A 17189-nucleotide genomic window follows, 5' to 3' on the forward strand; every position below is an offset into this window, starting at 1 on the left:
ACTCACTCAATGCTGGTAGTGCTTTTAGTGAGTTACCGTGAAAAACAGCATGGCATTTTAACCTAACAGCATGAGAGCAAATACATTCACACATCTCTACTGGAAACAATATAAAATAGGAAGTAGATAATATTATCAATGTTATATGCATGATACTGCTAGGATCCTGTGTCATCAATCAAGTGCTTATAAACATTACGAAATACAGACATTAACCCACAGATTTTTCTTTTTTTTTGCTTGACTTTGTTTGACTTTGAGAAAGTTTGACTTTGAGAAACCCCTAATGGCTGACAGCATGTTCTGCCAAATCCAAAGTGCCAGATACCAGCTTGTTTTGTTTTGTTCTTTGGCCTACCGTTATGTATTCCTAAGTGGGTGCAGACTATCAGGTTTATTCCTTTGCCTCCTTATGTATTTGCTTTCTTTGTTTTCATTTACAGGTAATAAAGAGGACTCTGGTTAGCTTTTAGCAAATCTCTGGGCTGGATATGCCCAGTATATGGTGTGGCAGTCCTTCCTCTGCATTAATTAATTAAGAAACAAATCAGATCAAAGAGCTCTCAAACTGGCTGTGGATGAAGGGCAGACAGTTTGCTCTTGGGAGACTGTCTATGAGATAGATCTGTTATTAGAAGTATGTGTGTGTGTGTGTGCATGCGGGTGCATGAGTGCGAGTGCATGTGAGTGTGTGAGACAGAGGCATAGAAAGCAGGATGGGAGAAAAAATAAATGTCTTTCAAAATTCTTTGATAAAACAAGTTCCTCACTGTTTGGTGAGGAGGAAGATTTTAAGAAGCATCTTCAAGTGTTTCAGATAGCCTGAAGTGTTTGGTCTCACTTTGGGACTATGTGAAATATTTTCAAATTCCTTTTTTTTTTTTAAAGATATTTTTTGAAATTAAAGTCATCCTGAAACAACAACTTTCATTCTGAAAAAAATCACAGAATCACAGAATCAGAATCAAATGATGTAATTCTTTTTACTAAAGCCAGAAAATAGCTCTCCCTGATTTTGGGACAAAACTAGAGGAGAAAGAAGTAAAAAAGTTATGGAAGTGGAATAAACCTCTGAATAAATCCTGAAATGTCACAGTAAAAAATAACCCATAAGTATTTTATTTATTTATAAAGGTAGCACAATGGATCCCTAATGTAAAATTCTATCCACCTAAATTATAAATCAAATTACTCTGCCACAGCTAATGCTGTATGTAGTTATAAACTTTTATATTTTGTAAGAAGAATAAAAATTGGTTTACAGTCAATTGCTGGTCTTCTCAAATATGGAGGATTAAAGGCTGAACTCTGTCGGCAAGCTTTTCTCAAAACAAGTAGACTGGGATTCGTCTTGCATCACTTTCAGCTTCTACAGCATAGATAGTTACATCTGAATTAAATATTTTGCTTTCATTTATAGGTAATACAGAGAATGAAGTATAATTCATCTTATCCTGAGTTAAAAATGTAAAAGTATCAGGTGAACTGTATCAAAACAAACAAACAAAAAAAGGATTCTTCCTTCCATCATATAATTAATGGTTAGAAAGATGTTCACATAGAGACATTTGCATTTTGGGACATATACAGTTCAGTTTAATAAACTCTTTTGTGATGTTTCTGGGATTTCTCAAAGTAATCAGTCTCCATTGTGGTCTGGGCCTCTTCAAGAGTAGCTACCATCTGTCTCTGCTGCTGTTTCAGCTGCAGAGGCAGGGTATTGACCCTATCTGACCATCAGGGCTGGATGCAGGATGCTCTTTTCTGCTTAACACAACTTCATAAAAAATTGCCCCTCTGACCTCAGCAGACCTGGAGCAGAGTTAGAGTAAAATTTGTAGGGTAGAGTAGCATCTCCTTTAATACTTTGTAAATCTGCCACTGATGACTGCAAGATCTTGTGTTTAAGAAGAGTCCAAGCTCCAACTGGTTTATAGTTGATTAGGCCTTGCGTTTTGCATATTTTTAATGTGTATTGTCATTCTGATCCCAGCATGAGTCTCATACTAAATTTGCTTAAGACGTAAAAAAAGAAAAACACACACACAAACACATGCAAAAAAAGAAACAAACAATCAAACAAAAACAAACGAAAAACCACCACCTATAACATTCACACTAAAAACCCTATCTTCAAATGAAGTGGCAGCAGTACATCTTTCAAGTTTAGTGGCAACCTGGCAAAAACATCATGGCACGGCAGACTTAAATTTTCTTTTCAGTCTAACAGGAGTTATTTTTTCATCTATAAATTCTTTGTGTCAATAAAAAGCATCTATGTTGCTGTTTCTGAAGGCTGTGTAGATGAATGTGGTTTGGCAGTGGAAGCTGATTTCACTGGTTTCTGGAATTCCTCTAGCTTCACCTCCAAACTGTTTATAGCACTATAGTTGTTAGCTTTCTTTAAGGATCTTAAATTATCTCCATTCTGAATTGTACTATATTAAACTATGCTGGGAGAAAATCCTGCAGGCTAAGACAAGTAAAAGTATTACTTGGAAGGTGCAATGATTGAGTTTCATACTTGCTTGAGCAAAGGGACAGTTGGGGCAAGTTGATTGTCAAAGCTAACAGCAGTGTGAGATTGCTGGTCAGATGTAGTAGCTGGTGGGAGTACAGCTAAGGAAGCTGCTCTTATGGAAAAGAATAGGCTGAACAGAGCAGCAGCAAGAGAATTTACTTGCGAATAATGGTGCAGATAATGTGTGACAATAAAGAAGAGTGATGGACATAGGAAAACAATAACTGACTGACAGACATTGCATGGTCTTTTTACCAGGGACCACTAAGGTGAAAGCAGAGATCCAAGATTAAGACTTTTCAGCAGCTGTCTGGAAAGACTTCCTTTCAAGCAATTACTGTTGCCAGAAAGGTAAATGACAGCTTCATTTGTTGCCCAAAATGTTAAGAAACCATTAAATGCAAAATGTCTTATTACTACTGGAAAACGAAATATTTGATTTGTGAGATAGATGTCTTAATTTATAAATTACTGTGTGAAATTAATAGTTTAACTCATAAAAGTCATAAGGTTTTTACATACAGTTGCAACTCTACATGATTTATTTAATTTGCCAGTTAATCTTTGATTTTTATGATCATGCAAATTATGTTAAATGCAATTGTGGTTAAATTATTACAATGCTGATATTAAATATTCCAACGTATTCCAACAGACCTGACTATTGATCAGGCTTCATAGCCTCACTAACTGTTCCTTCGGTTTACTATCCTTATAAATAGATATTGAATGCAATTTTCTAAATTAAATCTCCCCTGCAGCAAATTAGGCAGATTATATAGTTGAGAAATACTAATCATCCATCTATTTTTACTGTAGTTCTATATTCTATAATTTAAATTGAAACTGAACTAAACTTATTGGTTTACATTGCAAAACTCAGAAGCCGGAATGAATAGAAGTTAATTTTGAGGATTCATTAAAAGGTGAAATTAAAGCACATGGCCTAGAAGTTTTTTTTATTTTTTGTGTTTATTTTTAAAAGTTAAAAATGATTTTATTTGTCTTTATAAAGATTGCCACACAGACAGACACAGGAGTGCACAGTTCTATGTGAAATGCAAGAGTTGATGCCAGATCATGTCTTGAATCAAGTTACTGATTCAGCTCCATAATACTTGGTCATAAAACATTTCAGTAAAAAATCATAGAATTTTCACACTGAAATTGGTCTTGATACAGGCCATCCAAGATAAATAACAATTGAATGAGGAAGAGAAAGGAGGAGTTTAAATCACAGAGTCACAGAATCACAGAATCGTCTAGGTTGGAAGAGACCTCCAAGATCATCTAGTCCAACCTCAGCCCTAACACTAACAAGTCCTCCACTAAACCATATCACTAAGGGCTACATCTAAACGTCTTTTAAAGACCTCCAGGGATGGCGACTCAACCACCTCCCTGGGCAGCCCATTCCAATGCCTAACAACCCTTTCAGTAAAGAAGTTCTTCCTAATATCCAACCTAAACCTCCCCTGGCACAACTTTAGCCCATTCCCCCTTGTCCTGTCACCAGGCACGTGGGAGAATAGACCAACCCCCACCTCTCTACAGCCTCCTTTAATGTACCTATAGAGAGCGATGAGGTCTCCCCTGAGCCTCCTCTTCTCCAGGCTAAACAATCCTAGCTCCCTCAGCCGCTCCTCGTAAGACTTGTTCTCCAGACCCCACACCAGCTTTGTTGCCCTTCTCTGGACTCTCTCGAGCACCTCCGTGTCCTTCTTTTAATGAGGGGCCCAAAACTGAACACAGTACTCGAGGTGCGGCCTCACCAGAGCCAAGTACAGGGGGACAATCACCTCCCTAGACCTGCTGGCCACACTGCTTCTTATACAAGCCAGGATGCTGTTGGCCTTCTTGGCCACCTGAGCAGACTGCTGGCTCATATTCAGCCGACTATCAACCAATACTCCCAGGTCCTTCTCGGCCAGGCAGCTTTCCAACCACTCATCTCCCAGCCTGTAGCTCTGCTTGGGGTTGTTACGCCCCAGATGCAGGACCCGGCACTTGGCCTTGTTGAACTTCATACAGTTGACCTCAGCCCATCAGTCCAGCCTATCCAGATCCTCCTGCAGAGCCTTCCTACCCTCGAGCAGATCGACACACACACCTAACTTGGTGTCATCTGCAAACTTAGAGGGTGCACTCGATCCCCTCATCCAGGTCATCGATAAAGATATTAAAGAGGACTGGCCCCAGCACTGGGCCCTGGGGGACTCCACTAGTAACCGGCCTCCAACTGGATTTGGCTCCATTCACCACAACTCCTCCAACTATACCATAAAACATTAAAAACAAAAACATAGTTGGAAAAAAATTGACTTTTAAGTAAAAAACCTAATGGTGTGGTAATATCCAGAAGAGCAGGAAGAATAAGCAAATGTTTCATTCATGCTAAGGAACCAGATATAGTTACAACACGGCTGGGGAATGTTTATCTGATTTATTTTTAAAATTGATCGTTTTCATGAACAGACCAGATTGTTGATCAGGTTGCGTACCTTCACTTACTGTTCCGTTGTTTTACTACCCTTAACTTAGATATTGGGTACAATTGTCTAACCTAAATCTCCCTTGCTGTAAATTAATCATCCATCTCTTTTTACAGTAATTGAATATGTACCTTATTACATCGTCTTTTAGTCTTCTCTGATAAAATTCAATTTACTTTCAATTTTTTCCTTTTGGGATACATTTTCGAAACGTTGTATTTCTGCTGTTCTTTCAATTTGTTCCAATTTGTTGGCATCTTTCTTAGTGTGGTATCTAAAACTGGACACAGTGTTCCAGCTTAGGCTTACCTAGGATGGAGCAATGCAAAATAACTGACTGCCATAAGATAACAATGACAAACTGGTATTTTTTTAATTAGCAAAGTGAGCACTACAATTTTTTGAGTCATGTATGGTTTGCTTGCTGCCCAGTAAGGAAATCCATAATCTAGTTTTTTGTCTACCTTGTTTATAAAAGTTTTCCTAACTATGTGTCCCTTCCAAAGTGTTGCTTCTCCTATTCTTCTGTTTTTATGTTTTGTATCTCTGTAATGGTACACATTTTATATCTGATTGGGTCTTAGTAAAAGGGACAGGTTGCATACTTTTCAATTTCAAGATTTTTTTTTAGTAATTTTCCATCCTTTCTCTGTATTGAAACTGTTTGTTCTTTTGACTTAATAATGATATTTATCAAAACTAACGTTCTTGAACTTTTTTTTCCCTGCCAGGGTCTATTCCAGTAATTTTCTATTCTGAAATCTACATTTGTTTGGTTTTCTTTCTTTCTTTCTTTCTTTCTTTCTTTCTTTCTTTCTTTCTTTCTTTCTTTCTTTCTTTCTTTCTTTCTTTCTTTCTTTCTTTCTTTCTTTCTCTTTCTTTCTTTTTCTTTCTTTCTTTCTTTCTTTCTTTCTTTCTTTCTTTCTTTCTTTCTTTCTTTCTTTCTTTCTTTCTTTCTTTCTTTCTTTCTTTCTTTCTTTCTTTCTCTTTCTTTCTTTTTCTTTCTTTCTTTCTTTCTTTCTTTCTTTCTTTTTCTTTCTTTCTTTCTTTCTTTTTCTTTTTCTTTCTTTCTTTCTTTCTTTCTTTCTTTCTTTCTTTCTTTCTTCTTCTTTCTTTCTTTCTTTCTTTCTTTCTTTCTTTCTTTCTTTCTTTTTCTTTCTTTCTTTCTTTCTTTTTCTTTTCTTTCTTTCTTTCTTTCTTTCTTTCTTTCTTTCTTTCTTTCTTTCTTTCTTTCTTTCTTTCTTTCTTTCTTTCTTTCTTTCTTGTTCTTCCTTTCTTCCTTCCTTTCTTTCTTTCTTTTTCTTTCTTTCTTTCTTTCTTTCTTGTTCTTCCTTCCTTCCTTCCTTCCTTCCTTCCTTCCTTCCTTCCTTCCTTCCTTCCTTCCTTCCTTCCTTCCTTCCTTCCTTCCTTCCTTCCTTCCTTTCTTTCTTTCTTTCTTTCTTTCTTTCTTTCTTTCTTTCTTTCTTTCTTTCTTTCTTTCTTTCTTTCTTTCTTTCTTTCTTTCTTTCTTTCTTTCTTTCTTTCTTTCTTTCTTTCTTTCTATTATTGTTCAACTGTTCTCACTTGTTTTTTACCTTAAAACCACAAACTCTATTGCATTGTGTTTTACCCATCAGTTTTACCCATTGTATTTTCTACACTATGAAGTACTGCCTTTTTTTTTTTCCCAAAATATACTGTAAAATAGCTGCTCTTATTTTTTTCTAATTTTTTCAAACTTTTTTTTTTTTTTTTTTGTCAAAGATGTACTGCTGTATTTTTTCTCCAAAAGCAGAGTGGCAAAGACTACCATTATTGTTTTTCAATTCATCTGGTAATTCACACACACACAAAAATTGTTTCAGCCCACACCTTTTAATGAAATTGTTTATCAAATACCTACAGTTAAATCAAAGCTCTTTTATTCTGATTAGTTTTCAACCAGATACTTTCAAAAGGTATTTCTTTCAATTCCTTCTAAAATTCAAGCAAATATAAGAAGTTAGAGGTTGTTCGACAAATATTGAAACAGAAGAAAAAAGTAAATAATACATCCACTTGTGTAAAACTTTTTTTTTCTTTTTGTAAGTAAAACTCTTCTACACTAATTTCAGCCATCCTTTTTTTTTCCTCCCCTCTGTTTTTGATTAAGCCATGGTATGATTTTTATAAACATTTTGGCTTTTTTTTTTTCTGTTTCCTCCCTGTACTTACAGTGTAGACACCTAATCTTATCTTATCCAAAGTTCTATTTTAATATCCCATTATTCTCACCCATCTCTTTCATTTTTATCTATCTAGCAATTTATTTATTTTTGTTCTCTACTTTGTAGATTTTTTACTAAGTTGGAAGTTCAACAACTTATACCAGATCTGCATCACCATGATTTCACTGAATTTATTCTAGTTATTTAGGCCATCTTTCTGACTATTTTGCATGAATGGGTTGTGTGGTGCTTGCAGGGCTGCATCCACCACCCAAAGCCCTGTCTGGATCAAAGCCTCCACCCTGGAAAGCTCCAAAACATGCTGGAAAATGTGCACTGTGGCACTTCACAACCATTCATTCAAGGGTAGCTGACTGAGCTCTTAGAAACTGGTAGAGCTTCCTCAGGCCCACACCTATGTGACTCCCCTTCCCTTGTCCTTCCCTGGTGGTAGTAGACACCCTGAAGTCTCTCAGAGGGTTTCCAGGAATCCCCACAACGATGCTGGACCTTGTCCCCAGAAGATCCAGAATCTCCCAAAGCGGAACCTAGAGATGGCTTCACAAACTGCTGGGTCTGTCAGTGATGAAGGGCATGCACTGTGAAGACAGATTTCCAAAGCTGGGAGTCTTTTCTGATGAGAGCTTTTTTGTTGAGAAACCTTATGCTCATTTCCAATCCTCTTATCACACTTTTGGTAAAAAAACGTGTTCTTACTCTCATCATAGTAAAACATTGTCATCTCCAGTAATGTTTGATGTTTGTGGCACTTGTAATGAATACATTGTTGTATTAATATCACCGATTCGAAAATAAAGGGACTTTTCATAGAAACAGACACATTTTTTTTAGCCCAAGGGCCCTTGTGGTTCAACATCCCTGGTCTAAAAATGGCAGGCAGCAGATGCTTGAATAAAGTGTATAAGTAAAAGGAATATATTAAATATCCTTCCTCGAAATGCCTTACTGGCTTCTGGCAACCAGCAGTTTAGGGATTCCTGCTGACCTATTCATAATTGCCACAGATCGTATATATAATTTTTTTCCTGCTGCTCTACACATTCCAGTGCAACAGTGTTTTGATAATGTGAAAATAGGAAGATTATTCACTGAGGTAGTATATTTCATATAGTGTGATATCATTTAGGAATTGAATGTAACCCATGTATATGGCTCCTATCTCTTTTCTTGGTTGCTGTACAATCCAATCCATCCATCCATCCATCCATCCATCCATCCATCCATCCATCCATAATACAACATCATCACTATATTTAATAATGTCATAACCAGAAAATAGTAATCAATGGGCTGGGCAAATAAATCAAGAGAGGATTAAATAAATATATATATATAAATCCTTTTTTTAGTCTTAGCAGCATAAATAAAGGTGAAATGCTTTACAGTTGAAGTACACCTTACAGTTTCAGCCAGAAATTACTGTAAAGCCAAGAAGTTATAGGATAACTGTAATTCAGCTTCAGAATATTCAGGGGAAGATTACTGAAGGTACTGAGCACAGATTTTGAAAGTAAATATTTTAAAATTTATGAAGCACCCTAATTCTCTCAAGATGGGAGACTATAATCACTCTAGTTCATGATGTGCTGAGTGTCTTCCCTGCCAAAATGATGTTGTTTTGCTCATTTAGAATGTAAAATATGAGGTCCTCTGGAAAAAAAAAAATTGAGCAAATAATAAAAAGTATAGCAGATTTAATTGGAAATGAAGACTGAGAATTAAAGAATTAGGCCAAATTCTGCATAAGGCTGTGTATTTTTTAGCTGGTGCTGAGTATTCTTGACTCCCACTACAGCCATTGAGTTTCTGATGAGCTCACACTCTAGTTTAAGTTCTTCACTATGGAAGTGTTAAAATCCTCATCACTATATAATCTCATTCTTGTAATGACTGCCAATACAGCCATTATGCTAATGAGACAGCTAGAAATGAAAGGAGATAAAAGAAAAAAAGATAACTAAAATCCAAAGCAGTTTTAATGCTTCTAGTTTTAGTTTAATTAAGTTCTTACAAAGAATTATGACTGGATTAGGAAGAAAGTACAGTAAATATTGTAGATTAATGAAAAAATATCTAACACTTCTCATGTAGATTCAAGGAACATTCAATATATTCATTTATGTTTTAATACTGAGCTTAAGTAGAGCCTCACCTTGAAAGTTCTCCCTTTGGGACATTTTTGGACTTCAGAGTAGTTTGGCATGCTAGATCAATTCTATCACTATAATGGTTAATGTGGAAAATAAAACAATAGGTCTAAGAGAATCCTGAAGTGTTGATGAGGCAGAAGAGAAAAATAAAGAAAAAAATAAAGTGAAATAGAGTTGAAACCATTTGCTTAAAAGATAAAATTGAATTCTGAATCAGGTTAAAATAGTAAAGTATGATTCAACATAAACAAAATTGATAAGAATAGTACTACTCTACTCTAAAATGCATTCATAACTACATTCTACAATTACATACTTCAGAGCAGATCCTCATGAATCCTTCATGCACTAACAGAGCACAAGATCCAACCTTGAAACTTGTCTGGGAGAACAACTAGTGTTTGTTTCTTTATGTCCCAAGGTCAACAGAAAAGATCATAGTGACTTGAGAGTGATCTCACAGTAATTAGAATCATAGAATGCTTTGGGTTGGAAGGGACCTTAAAGATCACCTAGTTCCAACCCCCTGCCATGGTCAGAAACACCTTCTACTAGAACAGGTTGAAAAAAGCCCCATCCAGTATGGCCTTAAACACATTAGAGTTGCTTTGCTATTAGGAACATTTTTATCCAGCATAATCTGGAATATCAGATGTTGTTTCACATCTTACTACAGCCTGCACCACTTACAGGAAAGTGAGATAGTGCAGAGGTAGTTTGAAGTAGTCTGACAGCATTCTGTAAAAATATTCTGGAGGTCAATTCTGACTCTAGAAGGGTTTTTTTTTTTTTTTTTTTTTTTTTTTTAAAGTGAAAACTTCAGCCCTGAAGAAATATCACTGATTTAAACCTCCAGAACCTGGTTCGTGTTTATCAGCATGCCTTCCAGCAACTTTGCAAGACTCAGAACTATATGCTGAATTCTAACGTGATTTTTTTTTTTTTTCTAATGACAGCTTTCCAGGTGGTGATGACTAGTCCTGAGTCATATTCCCATGATGTTTTCATTCCATGACTTCAACCATTTCCAGTATCCTATCCTGTCACATTCAGAAAAGTTGGAAAGCTTTAGAGTACCTCTCAAGAGTAATTCTTTGTCATGATGACTGTATAGAGAAATATAAGTAAAATTATAACAATAAATAGAAGTTACTGACTGCATGAAAACTGATGAAATGAACATGGGCTGCAAGCAAGAAGACCTTAAACAATGCTCCATTAAATCAGTCTATGTCTATTTAGCTGGAAAGTTGGGGGCAGTTGCAACATTACAGAACTCCCCAGTGGATTAATTTGGGTTGCTCTCTTATGTTATTATCCTGCTTGAGGGACAGGGACTCAAATAAATCTGGTGTCACACAGAGGAGAAAAGAAAAAAAAATAAGATTAAAAAAAACCAGCTAAATATGAAAGAAAAAAATATATCTGGAAAGGACAAACACTTGCATCTTTTTAGCCTATTTATTTAATGAAATTATGTATACCAAGCTACTAAACCAGGAAATAACTATATTCTTTTTTTTACTGTTGCTTTACAAACAGTAAAGTCCAAAATGCCAGGAAAGTATACATTAAGGAGGGACAGACAAAATAAAACTTTGCTTTCATCTGAAACTAAGTATCAGAAGATGCATTCTACATTATCATTGTGGATTTCATCACTTTCTGGTTGTTTTTCATAACTGGATCTAGGTTCATGGTGGAAATGCAGAATATATGTCATGAGTATTATAAAAGTTGCAGATGAGGGAAAACCCATAGATCCTTTTGGGAGTCTCATCAGGATGAGAATTAAGGTTGCTCAGAAGAGAAAGGAGACAGTTTTCAGAACGATAAAAGCTTGTTAACAAGGCAATAATCTACTTCTTGTGTCTGCGTGAGACAGTACAGGAAATAATGGTCCTGAATTTCAGCAAGAAAATGCTGGAGATTAGGAAGACATGAAGGAAAAAAAGAACAAGAAATTTTGTCACAATAAATGTATCAAATTTCTGTCCTTAGAAGTACTGTAGACTCTCCACCTTTAGAGGTCTTGAAAAACCAAGACATTACAAGGGATTGAATATAACTATGGCAAAAGTGGAATGCATAGAGAATTATGAGTACTCTTTGGAGCATAGATTTATTTTGGTTATATTTTATCCAGCTGTGATTTCATGTGGGAAAATAGTTTTAAACATGCATTTTGAGTTGAGTTTTATGTTTCAGGTAACAGAATACAGTTCCTGTAATATATTTTAATATAATATCTCAAAGAAGAAAAAAGAAAAACAGATGTTGAAACTTAAGAAAGTTCTACCTTCCTGAATCTAGGCTTTATTTTCTTTCCAGCAGACATAAATGAGAACTAAATAAGCCCTGAACAAGTTTTGAACAAGTTTTAATCAAAATTTATTTTCCCATATTTAGAGTGGGAAAGACTACAAGTACCAACAGGGGATAAAAATGTGAATTAGGATGTGTAACAGGGGAAAGAAATCAGAATTAATGACGGAAGATTTCTGTGCAGGCAAGAGAAAGCCTTACAATGATGACAAACTAAAACAGTGAACAGAAACAAAGTAAGATTGCTCTGATTTCGGCACCAAACAGAGAAGTCAAAGTCTATCTTTTCATGCCAAAGAAATTAATTTCATCTAAGTCACAGAACAGTTTTTAACCTTTTTTTCAGAAACAAATTCTTCAGCTTGGAAATGCCAGTGCAGACTGAACAAATGTGTCTCCTGATGTTACATAGTCTTCAGCCCCCTCCAGTCCACCCCCACAATCCTTCAGTTTGGGAGAAATTTGAGGCAACCCCTCCTACTGCCCTTTCTCTTCCAATCAGAGAGAAATAGATTCCCAGCTGGTATTAAGCAGTCTTGAGGTATTGTGTTCATGGTTTTTTTTTTTTTCCTTCTTTCAACAGCGAGACTGCTTTGTTTTCAGTAAAGAAATTCCCTTCCCTAACCACCTCCAGTTTTCCTTAAGTAAGGCCATTTGTTTTCAGCAGCGCTGAATTTTCTTCCTTCTTGAAAACACTTTCAGTTTTTGCAGCTAGAGTACAAACAACAAATGCTCACCAGAATCACTCTTCTTCACTTTTTCCCTCCTTCCCCCATACCCTCAGCCCAACTCCTTCAACAAGCCCAGCAGCAGTAACCATATGTTATACATTAAAGGCAGTCAGAGAGGTTAATATTCATTTGCATGCTGCCTACATTGGCAGAAATTGCAGATTCAGAAAAACGGTGTTTATTTCTTAACTTGAAATTTTCTGAATTTCTCAACAGATAATAAGACTTTGAGAACTTTCTACAGCTGAATTTATTAATAGATATTTTTCATTTTGCTTTCCAACAGTTACTGATATGTGTAACTATGGGAATGCATCTGCCTTTTCCTCCAAAAGAAAATGACTTTTTTTTTCTTTCTCTTATATACATTACATATATACATATCATATATGCATTCTTTTTATTATTTAACCAAAATTGTCATAACATATGTAACCTGATTTAAACAAGAAACACCCTTCTTCTAGCAACAGACATGAGCAATAAATCTATTGTCTAAGCAAGTCACCAGAGACCTTTGGACAGAAATACATAACCTTTATTTTGTGTTTTGAGTATCATATTTCCATGGTCCTGTATAAACTTTGGCTTACAAAATAACTATATCTGTGCTTTTTATACAAAAACTTTTCTTTGTATTTTCAAATTCGGCAACAGTGGGAGTTTTGGTTTTGCAGGATCTGGCTTAAGGAATTCAATATCTAGGTTCTTGGAATATATTTAAATAGCTGGAACAAATATGAATATACAGATATTCAAAAGTCACCTGCATTGTCTGAAGTTGTCTTCTGTAGAAGTCCAATGAGAATTTTATTGCTCTCTTTAATGGAATCAGTGTTATTCATTTTCCAGTGTTTCTTCCGACTATCTGATATCTGAAAACATCTTTCCACAGCTGAGTGAATATTGAGTACAAAAAACAATGAAAATGAGATGTTGGATGTCTTCTCTGTAGTACAGGCTATATCTGAACAGCTTTTTGTGCTCAGACTATTCAATATTGCCTTTTCTACACAACAACGGAAAATTGTTACTTCTTTTCATAACTGTCATATTTGATTCTGAACGAGCCAGGAGACTATCAGTTGTGCAAACTGTATCACTGAAAACATCACTTGTCTTCAAGATTGGATCTGCAGTATAATTTCTCTCTGCCTCTTGTATCTGGTACAATGTGCCTTACAATAACAGAAACAGCAGAAATCCAGGTTAGTTTATTCTGAAAAATGATATTCAATTGCACTTTATAATTTTATCAGTATAAATGCTAAAAATTATTGCGAATTCACTCAATCCAGGAAAACAGGTGTAGAGATAACTAATGACAGTGAGTTCCACAGGTTAAATTTGTTCAAATTAAAGAAAATTTTCCTCAAACAGACTATTTTTAATTCCTTTTTTTTTCAAACTTTCTTTCTTAAGGTGCTCAGCCAAGTGAGAAACTGATTATCTAAACCAGTTTTGTTTTTATCTGACAGCTTATGTGCATTTTCTTAGGAACTACGTTCCAACTTTTAAAAATCTTTCTGCCTGAACCTCCAGAGAAGTACAGCTATACCTGTTTTTTTTTTTTTCCATAAAATTGTGCAGACATTTGCTGTAGTATTCCCCATCCCCACACCCCAGACCTCTTAATTCAGCTACTTTGTTTCTTCATCTAGTCTATCATCTGAACACAACATCTGTGGATGGCAGAAGTGGGGAGAGGTGCTTATTTATAACCCAACTTCTCTTTTAATTTTTTTGTAAGATCTGAGCATCAGATCAAGCTCAACATGGAAAACTACATCAACATTTATAACATGCAATTTTAAAGTCCTTTTGAAAATTAAATCCTAACAGGCACATTCTTCACCAGGCAAATTCTTCACCGTGTAGGTTATATTAGAAGTTCAGGACAGAACAGATGATTTGGGGGTGGGGACACTACAGTCCAGACACTGGTTCCCACCATTACTTTAAAAATAGTTTTTCCTAAGACTTTGCAACTATTCTATGGTTCCCTCTTGCTGTAACCTAAGCTGCTCTGTTATGAAAGAAATTTAATTTAAAAGAAGAGAAATTGATTGTCTGAGCAATCTGCCTCCCACTAACCTCTCAAAAGTAAGGCTTCAGGAGGAATCTGAAGCTCCTAATGACCTCACTGGATAATGTTTATATTACTCTGCAGAAACAGCCCCTTGTTAAAACACCAAGTAAATTAAACTGCAAGCTTTTAAGAAGTGTTAAAGATGAGAGAATAGCCTGTGGTAACTGACTTTGTAGAAATTAATCTCTTTTATTCAGTATGGTCAACTCTCAGTGGCTATATGCTATGATTTATATGATGATTTAAAATTGTCAAAATTGAATATGAGGTTGTGTTGCAATGACAAAAATTTCTATGTGCAAAGCATTTGTGTGTGTGTGTGTTTAAAACTGTACTTAAGTACTTTGTACTTCTTAAGTAATGCTTCACCCTAACTTCAATAATCTTTTCAAATCCTTTAGAAGGGACAATTTCTCCACTGTGATCATGATGTGATACATTAAAAATTAATTGATCCATAATTTCCTAATTGACCTTCATGGAAAACACTGTTTGGCCCTGGGCTGTAACAAAGGTATGCAAGACATGCAACCTATTTTCATATTAATGTTTTTGTTTCTTTATCAGATGTTTTTACAGATAATGAGAAAAAACATTAACTATAAATGAGGAATAGCTCCCCCTTGATATTTGTGTGTGTGTTTATGTGCCAGCATTGAGTGTAATCTTGTGTGTGGTGACAAAATCATAAAATGATACTTTCAAAGACATTCAAGAAATTCCAGACTAGTTGTCCATTGCAAAATACAAGCAAGTAACTTCTGAGAAGTACATAATGGTAAGGACTGAAAGTTGTATAATGCTTTTCAGGAAGAAATGGGAAACACTTCTGAGGCAGTTTACTGGATCTCTTTGTAGTGATTTCACCAGCTTTCCTTTGCTCAGAGGTACTTGGAGCGTGAAACACTTGAGTGAGGATGTTGATATGCTTCCAACTCTCTTTGTCTGTGTCCTGAGCAGCTGGATAACCAGCTCCTGCATTAGGATTTAGGCAAAACAACATCTCACATGCAGTCATGCTCTACTGACTACTCTGACAGCACCTGGAACTCCCAGAAAATACAGCTGTGATGGTTTTCTTTTTAAAAAGATTGATGTGTTCCCTCCATTCTTCTACATGTTACTTTGCTCTAGAATGCCTCCTAAAGCACTGGCCTACAGAAATAGAGAATTTAATCTCTATCCTGCAAGTTTTGAGCTGGTGTCTCTCCTAATGTATCTGTCAAGTGCGTCTGTAGCCTCAAGAGGATGGGGAGTCTTTGCATCTGCGTTGCTGAAGCTGTGCTATAGTGCATCTGGTAATGCAAAAAATTCTGGGATTAGCAAGAGAGAGCAAAAGATAGCTTAACAGTAACTTTATATGAGGGAGCAGAACAGTGCTGGCACCCATGATTATTTTGTAAGAATCAGATGTTTGGTAGAAAACTGGTAACACCATGGGAGTGGTGCTCAGATCTCCCTGAACGGTTTTAACCATGAGCATCTTATATGAAGACTGAAAAGTCATAACCAGTGAAGGAAAAAAAACCTTACTCAGCTCTTTGGAAGAACGGTTTGTAGCCATCTACCATCAGTATTCCTGTGTCCATATGTTGATTATTCATACATGTGTCTGTCTACAGCCTTCAATGAGCTGCTTAAACCTCAAATGTGAGTGAGATTTCACACACTACTTGTGGCATTTGCTATTGGATAGGCACCTCCCCACTCTTCCCAAAGCAATTTTAAGTAGCTTTTCTGAGGTACTTAACTATCTGGGTATATTGTGTAGAGATTACAGATGTCTGTAATCTCTGTGGTTCTGAGAGCAGGGTCCTGAAAGGCAGTTGTCACAGCAGCTCTGTCCTGTAATAGCACTGATTCTCAGTAACTGTTTCTCTGATCAGCACGGTCTGATGAAGCAGGAAGTTAAATACAGGTCTAACTTGTTCCATTGATTGAAGCTCTTGAACTCTACTTCATTTGGGGTATCTATCAGATGACTTTCTTGCTGAATGAAGGGCAAAGGGAATTGTACTTAGAGATTTACTTTGGAGATGAGTTATCTATTTCTTGTCTGTGCAGAATCTGATTCTATGCTATGCAAAGTAGACTCTTGCTGAGAGTTTTTAATAAAAGTTGGTAAATGTTGCTTAGAATTACATTCAGTAGCAACATTTTCTACTAATTCATGAGGAACTTCAAAAAAGGGAGGGGAACAGAGCAAGCTGCCTTGAACTTTCATTATTTTACTTTCTGTAGTAGCTACTTCCAAAGGACTGAAAATTGCACAGATATTCCCAAATCAAAAAAAAAAAAATTGTCTTAGATTAAATCACCTTGTGAAAGTTAGGTGGTGTTATTCAGGCAGTAGTGCAGCTAACCCAGCATAATATTTTTATGAGTAGGGTCCATATTGACAGGTCCCTTGGAAATATGCACAGTAGAAAAAAAAGGAAAAAAAATCTTTGGCAACTGTGAAAGCACATTTCTGGAATTTGGCATAATCCAGTTAGGCTGTAGTTATCTCTTTCTTGAATAAAGACTGGTGCTATTCATTTGATATTGAGACGAATCAGAAACCCTGCTGAGAACTTTAATAAGGTACCTAACAAGGGAAATTCTCCACATTAGGCAGTCTGGCTAGGTGACAGTCACTGCTGTGCCATTTCAAGATGCTGCAATACATACCAAA

At 35.9% G+C, this 17189-nt stretch overlaps 1 long non-coding RNA gene across 1 annotated transcript in view; it reads left to right on the forward strand.

Moving 5' to 3' along the window:
- Positions 1-17189, forward strand: part of LOC308188475 — a 33107-nt gene that overhangs the window by 7878 nt on the left and 8040 nt on the right. The window contains exon 2 of the long non-coding RNA XR_013945518.1: positions 2780-2872. This is a non-coding gene — a long non-coding RNA (uncharacterized lncRNA). The remainder of the gene's footprint in view (positions 1-2779; positions 2873-17189) is intronic.

The sequence above is a fragment of the Anser brachyrhynchus genome (assembly GCF_964034855.1).
Source record: "Anser brachyrhynchus genome assembly, chromosome: 1".
Classification (NCBI taxonomy): domain Eukaryota; kingdom Metazoa; phylum Chordata; class Aves; order Anseriformes; family Anatidae; genus Anser; species Anser brachyrhynchus.